The sequence below is a fragment of the Ochotona princeps genome, chromosome 2 (assembly GCF_030435755.1).
Source record: "Ochotona princeps isolate mOchPri1 chromosome 2, mOchPri1.hap1, whole genome shotgun sequence".
Taxonomy (NCBI): domain Eukaryota; kingdom Metazoa; phylum Chordata; class Mammalia; order Lagomorpha; family Ochotonidae; genus Ochotona; species Ochotona princeps.
Window position 1 is genome coordinate 146,714,208 of NC_080833.1, and position 15,814 is coordinate 146,730,021.

Below are 15,814 nucleotides of genomic sequence, written 5' to 3' on the forward strand. Positions count from 1 at the left end.
GCAGTCAAGGCCAGCCCAAAGCCTTGTGGCCCTGTACTGGCATGGGAGACCTAGAAGCTTCTGGCTCAGCTCCAACTGTTGCAATCACTTGGAGTGGCTCAGCAAATGAAAGATTTTTCTGTCTCCTCATCCTCTCTGTAAATCTGACTTTACAGTCAGAATATTTTTTTAAAGATTTATTTATTTTTTGGGGGAAGCCAGACATGTAGAAAGGAGAGAGGACAATCTTCTGTCCAGTGATTCCCTCCGCCAAGTGGTCTGAAAATAGAGCTGGCAGAATATCATCCCAATCAATTAAAAGCCACAACAAAACATCAGCAACAATTTACAACACTATGGAGTTAATTGACATAGTATTGAGTAATCAGTATGTTAAAATGCAAGTTCTTAACCACATCCTGTGAGTACTTCATTGGCATTTCAATTTTAGTTTATACACGGAACTGGCTTCTATACACCTTAAAATGGCTATAGGGTACTATTCAGCTGTCTCGTGTCTATTTTCATTGGAGTATTTAGCAGTTTATAGGGTTAAAACATAATGTTGCTGAACTTGGCAGATTTTAGGATAGTCTAAACTGGCTTATAACTCTGACAAGGCTTATAACTCTGTCAACAGTTGAGGTGCAGACCAGTTTTAGGAGGGGTGTGCAGAGAAATCTTCAATGCGTTAGTGAGGAGTAACCAATCTTTGTGTCCTGCCTAGTAAGGTATGTGTGAGTCCACGCCGACCATTTCCTCCTGGTTCTAAGCTTTTCTTTTTGTTCTGTATCCTAATTTTTTTTGGTGGGGGGGTCTCTGCAGCGACCCTGATGGTCCTTGCAGGAGAGGGTGGGGATCCAAAGTTGGAACTAAGTAAGGATCAGAGAAAGCTCCTCTCCCTAGTCCCAAAGGAAGTTTACTGCTCTTCTGTTTCTGCAGACTGCTCAGGGCTCCTGGCTGTTGTTCCGATGACCTTGGATCCTGTCAGGAAGGATTTGGGCTTCTTCCATCGCATGTGGGAGATCCAGATGGGGGTGGATGACCTCAGAATTCGCAGGCTCCGAAGGCACACCAATTCCCTATGTTCTTGGCGGTTGGGATATAGTCCTTGGTGCCCATAGTGATAGTCCTTGGTGAGGATCCGGGAGTCTACAGGGTTGGGATACAAGCCTCCTCCTGTCCACCTGCTCCACTCTGGGGTGCCCCCCTGCTTTGTGTGTACAACCTGTTAAGAGATTGCCAGGATCGCTCTTGATTCCCCCTATATGTCTTTGTAGTTTGAGTTACTTGTTCCATTCCTGACAGGTATACTTCACGTCTTCCTCACATTCTAAGCAGATGGAAGATTTCTCTGCTCTCCCACCCCATTTCCAAGTAGCATAGGGTCTTAAAAGCATATCAGGTTTTACAATTCTTTGGTGTAGATCATAAGCAGTTTGACTCACATTGATTGTTGGTTCATTGGTTACATCACAATATCTTATTGCATGAGCTACAGACTGTTTGGGCTTGGAATAATACTACAATTTACAGGTACTGTTTTTCGAACTGGCATCATTTCATCTTAAATTAAGGCAAATATGTGGTATCTAACCTTCTGGAATTGGTCATTTCCCTTAGCATTATGGTTTCCAGTTGGGCCCATTTGGCCACAAAGAAGTGCATTTTGGTTTTTTTAATAGCTGAATAGTATTTCATGGAGTAGATGAACCATAGCTTTCTTATCCAGTCTTCTGCTGATGGGCATTTTGGTTGCTTCCATGTTTTTGCAATTACTGATTGTGCTGCTATGATCATAGGGGTACATGTTGGTTTCTCATGAAACAGATGTTTTGGATGTATTCCTAGGAGTGCTATTGCTGGATCATACGGTATGTTGATTTTGAGTTGTGTGAATGTTCTCCATACTGATTCCATAGAGGCTGTACCAACCTGCAGTCCCACCAACAGTGGAGTAGGGTTCTCTTTTCCCTGCTTCCTCTCCAGCAGGTGTTGTTGGTGTTTCTTTGTATGTGTGCCATCCTTACTGGCATTAGGTGGTACCTCATTGATGTTTTCATTTGGATTTCCCTTATTGCCAAGGAACTTGAGCATTTTTTCATATGTATTTTTGGTTAGGTTTATCCCAGACACTTCATAGTTTTCTGTTATTTTGAATGGTATCTTGCTGATTAGATCCCTTTCCATCTTGGGGCTGTTTGCATGCACTATAGCTGTTTTTCATTACGTCATTTTGTACCCTGCCACTCTACCAAACTCTCGTATAAGTTCTAGCTGTCTCTGTATTGAGTCTCTTGGCTCTTCTAAAGAAACATAACACATCGCCATGGAGGAAAAAGACACGAGGTGTAGTTAAGCGAGGGAGTGAAAGTGAGGGTTTGTTCTTTGTGGCAGACTGTAAGAACAAAAGGTGAATTGTTGAATATTTTTCACCATTGCAAAGAATCTTGCTGGTAAAATAATGCACCAGTCAAAACCTGATAGTTCCAATTGTTTGCATGTAATAGTTAGCAGACGTATGTCTCCATAATTTTCTCATTAAATCAGTCTGAATGTTCCACAACAATTAAAATCCTCATGTTTTAAGTTTCTGGTTACTTGAATATATAAGGTGGTCATAATTTTAAGTGCAACTTTTTACATTTTTAAGATCAATTGACACAAATATGCATCCATGGGGACTCTGTAAGGTTTTGCTGCATGTAAAGCAAACATTGGGTAGTGATGAAATGGGGGTGAATAGATCTAGTTATGTAGTTCCTTGGATAATTTCTATGTGCTGAAACACTCAAATTCCTTCCATCTAGCTTTATATGTATTAACTGTATGTTATATATAATGTGTAGACACGTCCACATATGTATGTACACACAGCATATTATTGGTAACTGTCATCACCTTGTCATACTATAGAACACCAGAACTTAGTTCTTCTACCCAGCCATTACTTTCAACTTGTCCGTCAGACTTCTCCCATTTTTCTATCCCTCTCCCTTCTTCCCCCCAATCTGTGATATTATTCTAAATTCACATGAGATCAACTTTAAATTCCAAACAATGTTTCAAAAAGTTTGTAGAAGACAGAATTAAAGATCTGTTTATCTTGATGAAAAAGGTCTTAAAATTTGCGTTTTTCGTAAAATGAACACCATGAATGCGTATACAGTTCTTCACAATAGTCCCTAGTGACCTTTCACCTTTCTCTAGTGTTGGTTAGATTTCATTTCTCAGCTCTCCTCTAATTTCTTTTCGCTGTTTTTAACATTTATTTTATTTTCATTACAAAGTCAGATATACAGAGAGGAGGAGAGACAGAGGAAGATGTCCCATCCGATGATTCATTCCCCAAGTGAGTGCAATGGCCCATGCTGCACCGATCCGAAGCCAGGTGCCTGGAGCTGCTTCCAGGTGTCCCATGTGGGTGCAGGGTCCCAAGGCTTTGGGCTGTCTTTGACTGCTTTCCCAAGCCACAAGCGGGGAGCTGGATGGAAAGTGGAGCTGCTGGGATTAGAACAAGCACCCATACAGGATCCTAGAGCGTTCAAGGCAAAGACCTTAGTTGCTAGGCCACACCGCCGGGCCCAGCTCTCTAATTTCATTTCAATGTTTTGTTTCTAGGTTAGTCTACAAGTTTGCTGGTTTTATTTCTTTTTGAAATAACCTTTGTTTCACTGATCTTTCATGTTTTTCTCTTCATTTACGCGTTTGATCTTTATTTCTTTACTAACTTTGGGATTTAGTTTATTCTGCCTTCTCTAGATACCCAAAATGCACCTAACCTGTTTGAAACCTTTCCATTTTTTTATGTAGGCATTTAATGCTTCAACCTTCACTTAGTATTTCTTTAGATGTCTTCTGTAAGTTTTGAAATGCTGTATTTTCATTTCATTCAATTTTTAAGTTTTCTTTTGGATTTCTTCCACATTTCTTCTTTGGATTTCAGGATCATAATATGTAATCTGCAGATGGTTTTGTTTTCAAGATTTATTTGAAAGGCAGATGTTACAAAGAGAAGATTTTCTGTCCACTGGTTCACTTTCCAAATGCCTGCAATGGCCGGAGCTGAACCAATCCCAAGCCAAGAGCCAGGAGCTTCTTTGAGGTCTTCCACACAGGTGCAGGGTCCAAGCACGAGAACTATCCTCCACTGCTTTTGCAGGCCATAAGCCGCGGGTAGATGGGAAGTGAGGCCCCCGGAACATGAACCAGTGCCCACATGGATGCCGGTGTGCAAGGTGAAAGATTAGCCTCTTGAGCCACAGGGCCGGCCCCTCAATCTATGGCTTTATAATTACCAAATTTGTCTGGATTTATATTTTTGTGATTAGAAAAGATATGATGTACTTTTTGTTGTGGTTTAATATGTGGTCTTAGAGGAAGTTTAGTGTATTCAAGTACATATTCTAAAGCTATTGCAATGAATGCTGTGTCAGTGTCTGTATTCCCTAGAACTGTGGTTTCTTTCTTTTTTTTTTTTTTTTTTTTTTTGCTTGACTGACATGTTAGTTGATTCCTTAACTCCACTTTTCTTGATCTGGAGCTTGACTCTCCCTTTAGATATATATGTATATTTTTTAAAGATTTATTTTGTTACAAAATCGGATATACAGAGAGGAGGAGAGACGGAGGAAGATCTTCCATCTGATGTTTACTCCCCAAGTGAGCACAATGGCTGGTGCTGCACCGATCCAACCAGGAACCTCCTCCAGGTCCCCCATGCAGGTGCAGGGTCCCAAGGCATTGGGCTGTCCTCGACTGTTTTCCCAGAGCACAAGCAAGGAGCTGGATGGAAAGTGGAGCTCCTGGGATTAAAGCTGGCATCTATATGGGATCCCGGGGCATTCAAGACGAGGACTTTAACACTAGGCCACACTGCCGGGCCCTCCCTTTAGATATAATAAGGCTTTTTAAGAAAATGACATGCTGTGGCATTGGATATATAGTACCCAATCTGTCCTATCTTATTGCTGAATTAATTCCTTGATCACTAGCTGATGATCTTTGTATCTTTTTATAGCTTTTGGCTGAAGTGTATTTTGTCTAATGCACTACTCCTGCTTGCTTTAGGTTTCCACTTAGGTAGAACATTTTTTTCCATCTTTGCACCAGTGTGTGTCTTTACTAATGAGTTTCTTAAGGTACATATCCTTGGTTACTTTTTAATCCATTTAGCCAAACTATTTCTTACCTGGGAGTGTGGTCCATTGACTTTCAAAGCTGTTACTAATAAGTAGTAACAGTAAGTAGCTGTTATTAGTAAGTAATCTATCCACTTAGAAATCAGTTGGTTTTGAAAAAATGCTCAAGTTCCCTGGCAATAAGGGAAATCCAAATGAAGACAACAATGAAGTACCACCTAACTCCAGTAAGGATGGCACACATACATAATACCACCAACACTTGCTGGTGAGGATGTGGGGAAAAGGGAACCCTTCTCCACTGCTGGTGGGACTGTAGACTTGTACAGCCTCTATGGGAATCAGTTTGGCGAAACTCAAACAACTCAAAATCAACATACCATAAGACCCAGCAATAGCACTCCTAGGGATATATCCAAAACATCTCCTACAGAGGAAACCAGCATGCACGCCTATGTTCATAGCAGCACAATCTATGATCGCAAAAACCTGGAAGCAGCCAAAATGCCCATCAGCGGAAGACTGGATAAGAAAGCTATGGTTCATCTACTCCATGGAATACTAGTCAGCTATTAAACAAAATGAAAGGCAGTTTTGTGGTCAAATGGGCCCGACTGGAATCCATCATGCTAAGAGAAATGAACCAATCCCAAAAGGTTAAATACCACATGTTTGCCTTAATCTGAGATGAAAAGATGACAACTTGGAAGATAGTACCTGTATATTGTAATATTAGTGCAATCTCTAATAACTTGTATCCAATGCAATAAGATAACGTGATATAATCTATAAACCAACAATTAATGTGAGAATACTTAAGATCTACATCAAAAAACTGTAAAACCTACTATACCCTCAATACGCTATGTTAACCTGTAATGGGGAGGGAGTGCAGGGAAATCTTTCAGGACCATAAAAAGAGTGAGAAAAAAGTACAATATAGCCTATCAAGATCAAATCTGGTAATTCATAGACAACAGACTCAAAGCGGCACTAAACAACAATAAAACTACTATACCAATGCATGAGGGGGGAATCGGGTGCGATCCTGACAACCTCTTAACAGGAGGTCATGTGCGTGGAGCAGGGGGGCACTCCAGAGTGGAGCAGGTGATAAGGAGGAAGCTTGGATCCCAACCATGAAGACTCCCAGACCTTCACCACAAACTATTAATACGAGCAACAAGGACTATATCCCAACTGCCAAGGAGGCCACAGGGAATTGGATGCCCTCAGAGGCCGAGTACTCTGAGGTCACCCACCCCCAACAGGAGCTTCCACAGGGGATGGAAGAACTCCAAACACTACCGTGCAGAAACCAACATCATCGGAAAGACTACCAGAAACCCTGAGCGGTCTGCAGAAACAGAAGAACAATAAATGTCCTTCGGGGCCAGGGAGGAGCGCTTTCTCTGGTCCGAGCCTGGCTCCACCTCTGGACCCCCCCTCCCTCGCAATGACCATCGGGATCGCTTCGAAAACCCCTCACAGCAAACAAACAATCATACAAACTAAAAAAAATAAATAAATAAATACGCAAACAACAGAAAGTAGAAATTGAAATATGACAGGAAAGAGCTGGCATGGATTGGCTCATGCCTCGCTGGGTGGGACACAAAGATTAGTTACTCCTCACCATGGTGTTAGGGATTTTCCTGCACACCCTCCCCCCCAAAAAAATATTCTGCACCTTAAATGTCGACAAATATCTTGTTAGAGTTACAAGCCAGTCTAGATTATCCTAAAATCTGCCAAGATCAGCAAAATTATACTTCAACACAACAAATGGCTAAATACTAAAATGAAATAGACATGAGACAGCTGAATGGTACCTTATAGCCATTTTAAGGTATATAGCAGTCGGTCCTGTATATAAACTAAAATTGAAATGTCAACGAACTAATCATAGGTTGTCGTTAGGACTTGCTTTTTTTTTTTTTTTTTTTTTTTAACGTACTGGTTACTCAAAACCATGTCAATTCCATAACATTGCAAATTGCTGTTGATGTTATATTGGGACTCTTAATTGACTGTGATGATATTCTACCAGCTCTAACCTCAGACCAGAAAAAGTCTCCCCAAGAAACTGTTGAACCCATCTGGATAATAAGTAGCTGGACTCTGTGCTTGGTATACGTTTGCAAGGAAAGAATCTTGATTGAATTTGAACTGTAATACTGCATCAAGGTGGAGAAATCCACCAGGGGGGAGGGGAGGGGTGAGAGAGGGGTGAGGAATCCACCAGGGGGGAGGGAAGGGTGAGGGATCAAACTGTCACATAATGCAAAATAATTAATAAAAAATAGTTGGTTTCTTCTGAGTATCTTCATCCAGTTATGGGTGAGTTTCAAAGTTTTCCATTTTGGGCCCAGCACAATAGCGTAGTGGTGAAAGTCCTTGCCTTTCACATGCCAGGATTCCATATGGGCGCTGGTTCTAATCCCGACGGCTCTGCTTCCCATCCAGCTCCCTGCTTGTGGCCTGGGAAAACAGTTAAGGATGACCCACAGCCTTGGGACCCTGCACCCACATGGGGGGCCAGGGCTCCTGGCTTCGGACTGACTGAGCTCCAGCCGTTGTGGCCACTTGGAGTGAGCTATCGGACGGAAGATCTTCCCCTCTGTCTCTCTTCTCTGTATATCTGACTTTGTAATGAGAATAAATAGAAGTTTTGCATGTTCTCATGATGCTAGCCTGCTACCTTTTATTTGCTTCTGTCTGTACATTTCCCTCAAACAAGTTTTAGGAGGCCAGTTGATTCTGATGACTTTCCTGACTTTCACTCATTTTGGAGAATATTTAAGTTATAAAAGATAGTTCTACTCAGCCAAGTATTTTTGGCTGATAGGCTTACTTTTTCTTCACAACTTGAGATAAACCATTCAATTCCCTCTTGGCCTATAAAATTTCTGTTTGACAAAGTTGTTTGTTTGGTGGAGGTCCCCTTGAAAACGACAGTGCTTTCTTTCTGAGAAGTAACGATTATTTGTACTTAAAAGAGCTGGACCACAATAGGTCAAGGGAATGTGGATCTTTTCTGATCCTGTCAATTGACATCCTATGGGCCTTCTGTACTTGGAGGTGTACTTAAGATCAGGGAAGTTATGAGCTGTTTCATTGAATATGCTGCATACTCTCTTCCTCTCAGGAATTCCAAGAAAGCATTCATTTCAGTAAGGTCTCAAAGCTCTCGGGCTGCTTTCATTCCCTTTCTCACATTTTTTAAAAGCTGGCTAGAAAATATTGAAGCTATCATCAAGTTCAAATATTTTTAATTCTGTTGATCCTCATTTATCTTGACTTTCAACTATTTTAATTTTTAATTTTTTCTATAAAAAAATACTTGATTTGCAAGGTAGGTAAAGAGGGGGAGACAGATCCTCCATCTCAATGGCTGGCATCAAGGCCTGGGCCACTGGATAGCCAGGAACCTGGAGCTCTGTCCCTCTTGTAGATGACAGGGACCCAAGTACCTCAGCCCTCTTCTGCTGCCTCTGCAGACATATTAGCAGACACCTGGATCCAAGGTAGAATGGCCAAGACTTGAATTGGAGCTCATAGGAGATCAGTACACAGGCAGTAGCTCAGCTTGCTGCTCACAAGAGCCAGTCCACAGTTGATTTTGTAATATCTGTTCAATTCCTCAAGGTCAGTCCTTGCCAAATTTCTCATATCATGCATTGATTTTCTAATTTCACTTTCTGTTGGAGTGTCTTATGTCTTTTTGAGTGTTCCACATCATTCTTTTTGGATTCTTTATTTTATTGGAAATGCAGGTTTACAGAGAGAAGCAGAGACACAGAAATATCTTCCATCCACTGGTTTATTCACCCAGTGTCCAGAATGGCCAGAGCTGAGCCGATCCAAAGCCAGGGGCTTCTTCCAGATCTCCCTCATGGGTGCACAGTCCCAAGGCTTTAGGCTGTCCTCTACTGATTTCCCAGGCCACAAGCAGGGAGCTGGACGGGAAGCAAAGCATCCGGTATTAGAACCAGTGTCCAAATGGGATCCCGGCATGGTCGAAGTGAGGACTTTAGCTACTAGGCTACTGCACCAGACCCCTTAACTGCCAAGCTATTGCGCCAGACCTCTCCCGTGCAAATTCTGATTTACTAGCATTCCTATGTATGCACACTTAATTCTAATGTCGGCGTACACTAGGTATTAATGTTAAACACTTCAACAATGTGGTAGTAGTATCTTATAGTATAGACAATTCTATATGTAAAACTTGCAAGGTTCATTTCTCAACATGCTTAAGCCTTTAGTATTTTGTCCCAGCTTTTCCATTCTACGATAGCCATACTTCTGTAGGACAATATTCTACAAGCAATTCTCTTTCTTAATAACCTGCTTATTTGCTCGATTTACATTTTGAAACAATCATGCAAGACTCCAAATTAAGACATTCTATAAATAAAAACATACTACATTTTAAATACTATTGCTTTAAGCAAGTCTTACCCATTTCTCCCAAACTGTAGAAACACGTTTTAACACAAACCTGCCTCAAAACCAGGAATGAGAAGTTTTTCCAATAACCTTCTTGCTGATGAGGGAATTTCCCCTTCTCAAATGGCAGGTGAGAATCATAGTGAGAACCTGAAGGAGCCCAAGGTCCTGAATTCGTTCCAAAGGGCAGACTGCAAGCATGCGCCTCCCTTTTGCATGGCTGGTAAGTCTGGAGCTGCTTCTTGGCTTCTGTTTTATTTTATTATTTTTTTAAAGATTTATTTATTTTTATTGCAAAGTCAGATATACAGAGAGGAGGAGAGACAAGAAGATCTTCCGTCTAATGATTCACTCCCCAACTGTGCCGCCACGGCCGGTGCACGCTGATCCGAAGCTGGGAACCAGTAACCTCCTCTGGGTCTCCCATGCGGGTGCAGGGTCCCAAAGCATTGGGCCATCCTCCACTGCTTTCCTGGGCCAAAAGCAGGGAGCTGGATGGAAAGTGGAGCTGCCGGGATTAGAACCGGTGCCCATATGGGATCCCAGGGCGTTCAAGGCGAAGATTTTAGCTGCTAGGCCACGCCGCAGGTCCCACTTCTGTTTTATTAAATTCAAGAGAACCAAAAAATTTCAATTTGGCTGTTGTCTTAACTAATACATTCCTAGATAGTCTCTTATCAATAAGATGAAAATCACTTAAAAGGAGATGTTAAAACACTGTTGTTCTTCACAAGGAATCAGACTTCAATTCCATTGTCTTACAGGAAAATTCAGAAATTATACACATCATAACCAATTTCACTATCCAATTTCAAACTGTTTTTCCTGTAAGGCAAAATCTCACTTCTTTCTATATAAGAACAAATAATTTAAAATTGGATCAATTTCATGATTAGGAAACATTTTGACCAATGGACATAAATACTCATTTACTTTATGCTAAATTTGATGCCTCATATGCTATTTTATAATATTGTGAGATTACAAATTATTTTAAATGACAATTATATTATCCAAGTTCTGTCTCAATCTTTGAAGGTTCTAGGGATCCTACTAGAACTTTCAAAGTCAGGAGATTTGGTTTCAAACTGAAGAATTGAAGTGTAAATTAAAGTACACTTAACATGTAACTGAATATGTGAATGGATACTGAATTTTAGACCTGATCAGTGCCAGGACAACACTGTAAGCTGAAGACTGAGCAGCACAAAAATGGTATAGGAGCCTTAGCCCAGCAGAGGTGGGGAGTCGGGTCTGACCAAGTCCTGTTAGATGAGTTAGACCTCTCTCAAATTACATACCAGGAGAGAGAAAGGGGGCCAGTCGTGGTCCGTCCCATCTTGTCTGTCAGTCATACACAGACCCAATTCTGAACAAGAACAACTAAATTCACGATACAGATAGAAGTCTTGTCTGGACAGAAGTAATAGGACTCTAACTGACTAAACAAACATGCACAATCACTACACACGTCAGAACAGACATAAAATTCAACCTTTTGTGACTTCCAACCTCTTCTTTCACATACTTCAACCTGGAAATGTTTCGTAAAGCAAGCACATAGGTTCATCTCGTGCTTAGCGTTAATTTAACAGTGGATTTGGTCCACTGGTTACTTTTATGTATAACTGCTAGATGAAGTTACAGAACAAGTTTCCATTTTTTTCTTATGAATGTTACATCGCTTATGTCTTACCCTGTCCCTCCCAGCTAGGGGTTAGGGCTATGAGGTAGAGCTAGAGAAATTCAGGCCCTAAGGGTGGCCTGGGTGAGGTCAAGTCAAGAGAAAGTGGAAAAGCAGATAAGGGCAAAGGTGAAAGTGGCTACAATGGAGAGGAAATCTGTGTGCAACCCAGTGAGGAGAGCAAATGGAGACCTTCAGACAGGGGGATGGGCCCTCCCTCGCAGCAAGACCAGGGTCATGGGGTGATGGGATTATCATCCAGCCTTACATATGCCTGAGCCAATTCTAGGAGCAAATGTACACCATAAAGGCTGTCGGAGACCTCACAAAAGAATCCTTTCATCTAAAGTTTTGCTAAAACTACAGCAAATAGTTCCTTCTACTGTGCTGATCATTGACATGGCTCAAAATAGGTTACATAGACAAGATTGGACAGAAAAACGTCTGCTGCAGCCCCTCTTCCTTCCTCATGGTTTGTTGGTAAAAGGGCAGGATTTTCCCAATCCAAGCGATTGAAAGAGGTGACCCACTTTTTTTTTTTAAAGATTTATTTTATTACAAAGTCAGATATACTGAGAGGAGGAGAGACAGAGAAGAAGTGGAGCTGCCGGGATTAGAACGAGCAGCCATATGGCATCAAGGCGAGGACCTTAGCCACTGGCCACACTGCCGAGCCTGAGGTAACCCACTTCTATGGCCCATAATGGCAGTCAATGGTGCAGAGGTAACCTTGAAGGGAGACTGCCAGCCTGTTGCTGTTTCTTTGAACCCATTCAAAATCACTCATTCAAGAAAGGACAAGCTTTGCTGGTTGTCTTCACACCTAAAGGCTAGCTCTCTGATCCAGATCAACTGGCAGATCTAATTCAGAAGGTAAGTATAAGCTCTGGGCGCCCCTCCAATGGACAAATGGACCCACTGGAGGGGACTGCCCTCCTGGACAAGGGCAGCCAAAAGCATGAAATAATTTGAAAATATTCATACTTGAAACAATTTCTTAGAGCAATAATGGTGCAAGTAGCCTTGGCCCAGGGAGAGTTAGGCTCGCTCCTGGCATGGCTTTAAGTCCTGCATTCCAGGAATCATACTCCGCTGGGCAGTTCCCTTCAGGGATAACACTAATGGGAAAGGCCTGGAGTATCTCACAGTGCCCGAACAGAATGCTTGCAACTGGCGCTGTGCTCTGACTCCCCTTGAGCTGGGGGTGGTTTCCTGCCCTCTGAGCTGCCCAGAAGCTCTGGTTGGGGCGGCTGAGGTGGGCCAGGGCCAATGTCCTGAGCATCAGTTTTGCTCTTCCCTTGCCAAGCATTGTGGGAAAATAAATTAACCAATGTTACCGACGGGTGCCAATCTGACCAGGGTCTCTCAGACCTTGAGTGCCTGAGCACCTAGGATTTCTAACCCTCGAAACTTCAGCATGTAATTTAGCGCCTTAAGCGCAGGATGATCAGGTTCCTCACCATTATTGACCATGTTTAAGGACAGTAGAGGAGAGTGGCCCTCGAATACCGGTCGGGTTGTCAGGCCAAGGAGATCCTGTGCAAAGTTTTGGGTAACGCCCAAGTGTCACATTGGACAGAAACCGCCAGTCCTCACACAAGTTCACCCCAGAGCCATGCATCCAAGGTCATCTCTCAAAGCAGGAGATGAGAGGTTAGGCGCAGCATTTCCTTTTTCCCTATCACCTACCTTAACTCCAAGCTGTCAGGGGATTCGACTGGAGATAAGCTGAGAATGGGGGTGGGGGGTGACCACCTTCGTGCAGAGCTGTGGGGTGCCAAGGGTCACTTATGCAGAGTACACTACAGTTCAACAGGAGGATTACAGCACTAAAGGTGAGTCCCAAGAGAAGGCGACCTGAAGAACCACAACTTGTGTGAGGATGTGCTTCACTCAGGAGGAGCGAGGAGGGGGCAGGGGCGGAGGGGAGGAGCAGAGTGGGGGCCCCTGCGGCTGGAGGGGAGAATCAGAGTGGGGAGCTGCCGCGGGTGGAGGGCAAGGGAGCAGAGTGGGGGTGGGGTCCACGGCTGGAAGGGGGGGAGCCAGGGAGCAGAGCAGAGTGGGGCCCTGTGGCTGGAGGGGAGGGGAGGGGAGCCTGGGAGCAGAGCAGAGTGGGGCCCCCCGTGGCTGGAGGGGAGGGGAGCTGCGGAGCGGATCGGAGCAGACTGGGGGGGCACCGTGGGATGGGAGCCATGGAGCCATGGAGCGGCGCAGAGGGGTTGGTCGCAGAGTGGGGGGATCCCATAAGGAGCTGGCAAGGGTGGCGCAGCGGAGCGAAGCAGTGTAGCCACATCGGGGCGGGGCGGCCTGGCGAGGAGGCGGCCAGGGTCGGTGAGCGCACTGCAGCGGAGCAGCAGAGCAGAAGAGCAGAAGAACAGCAGAGCCCCTTTGGAGCAGGGCGGAACCGCGAGGAGTGGGCCGGTTCCCTCAGCAGAGCAACAGAGCCCCTTCGGAGTGAGGCGGCCACCCATGGAGGTGGCCAGGGTCCAGGAGCAGAGCAACTGCAGGGGAGGGGATGGGAGCCGGGAGCGGAGCAGAGTGGGGCCCCAGGGCTGGAGGGGAGGGGAGCCTAGGAGTGGATCTGAGTAGACTGGGGGGCCTGCACGGGAGAGGAGCCCCGGAGGGGAGCCCAGGAGGAGAGCGAAGTGGGGAGGTCCCGCGGGTGGAGGGGAGCGGAGCCCCGAAACGAGGTGGAGTGGGGGTCCCGCGGGTGGAGGGGAGCGGAGCCCGGGACCGGAGCCGAAGGGGTGGTAGTGGAGCAGAGCAGAGTGGGGAGGATCCCACAAGGAGGAGGCCTGGGTGGCGCACCGGAGTGGCAGAGCAGCAGGTACTGGGCCGTGGTCCATGGGAAGCGATGGTAGGCCAGCCTTGCGTACTTATCCCTGACCATCAGAGCCTTGGCCAGGTTCTTGGCAGCCTGATCATAGTCGTCCGGTGATCCCAGCACAGTAATCTCCGCTGATGGTGACCCGCTGGTACTAAGGCATTGCATAGGACACCGGCGCAGGCTGGGAAACAGCTCCAGAGACCACAGGGGTTGCCGGAGACATGGCTGGACTGGCTGTTGGTGGGGCCTTCCAATCTTGCTGGGTTGGCATTTGCAGAGACAGGGACTGGGATCAACTCTTGACGCTTTTCTTTCTTTTGGCCATCTCCACAGACTTCTGCTCAGCCAGCACCTTCTGCAGCTCGCTCTCCTTGGCATCCTTCTGCCCAATGGGGCAGTCCTCTGGGATGGTGAAAAGGTACAAGGCATCCTTGCTGTCGTCCTCTCGGAGTACTTTGGCAAACACCTTCTAAGCCAGGAGCCGAATTGCTCGTCCAGTTGAGAGACGATCAACTTGGGGAATTGGCACGGCTGTCTCAGCTTTTCCCAGCAGAGACAGCCGATTGCGCCTCGCTTGCGGGAAAGCGTGACGTCCACTAACTCCTGTCCACTTGGCTTTCTGTTGCTCAGGTCCCCAAGCAGAGTCAACCATACCAGTTCTCTGCCTAACCTGCCGGACAACGGCAGGGATCTCAGCGTCTCCCATGGTTTTAAAAACTTTCTGTCTGTGTGTCATTTGTATTCTTAGTTTTTAGCTTATTTCTACTCGAGGAGGGGTGGGGATCTCCCATGGTTTTAAAAACTTTGTGTCTGCGTGTCATTTTTATTCCTAGTTTTTAGCTTATTTCTATTCGAGGTGGGGTGGGGATCTCCCATGGTTTTAAAAACATTGTCTGGGGGGCGGCGGGGGTGGCAGAGTGTGGGGGGCCCAGGCGAGGGGGGCGGCGGGGGTGGCAGAGTGTGTGGAGCGGGGCAGGAGAACAGAAGAGCAGAAGAGCAGCAGAGCCCCTTCGGAGCAGGGGAGCCCCTTCGGAGCAGGGGAGCCCTGCGAGGAGTGGGCTGGGGTCACAGAGCGGGAGGGCACCGTGAAGAGGGGGCGGCGTCCAGCAACAGAGCCCCTTCTGAGCCAGGCGGCCCCGCCAGGAGCAGGTGGGGTCGCAGAGCAGCAGAGCCCCTTCAGAGCAGAGCGGCCCCCCGAGGTGGTGGCCAGGGTGCAGGAGCAGAGCAGCCCCCCGAGCAGGTGGCCAGGGTCCAGGAGCAGAGCAGCAGAGGCCTTCTGAGCAGGGAAGCCCCACGAAAGGGGCCGCTGGTGCTGGAGCAGGGTGGAACCGTGAGGAGGTGGCAAGGGACCAGGAGCAGAGCAGCAGAGGTCCTTCTGAGCAGGGTAGCCCCGTGAGGAGGGGCCGCTGGTGACTTGCTGGGTGGAACCGCGCAGAGGTGGCCATGGTCCAGGAGCAGAGCATCAGAGCAGCAGAGGTCCTTCTGAGCAGGGAAGCCCCGTGAGGAGGGGCCGCTGGTGCCGGAGCTGGGCGGAACAAGCAGAATCGGTGCCTAATGGAAGCACACCACTGCCTTCCTTTAAAAAAAAAATTCTTTATTTGAAAGGCAGATTTACAGAGAAGGACAGACAGATTTTTCATCAACTGGTTTATTCCCCAAATGGCTGTGAGAGCCAGGGTTGAGCCCATCTGAACTCAGGGACCCAGGAACTTGGGTTAACTTTTGTGCTAC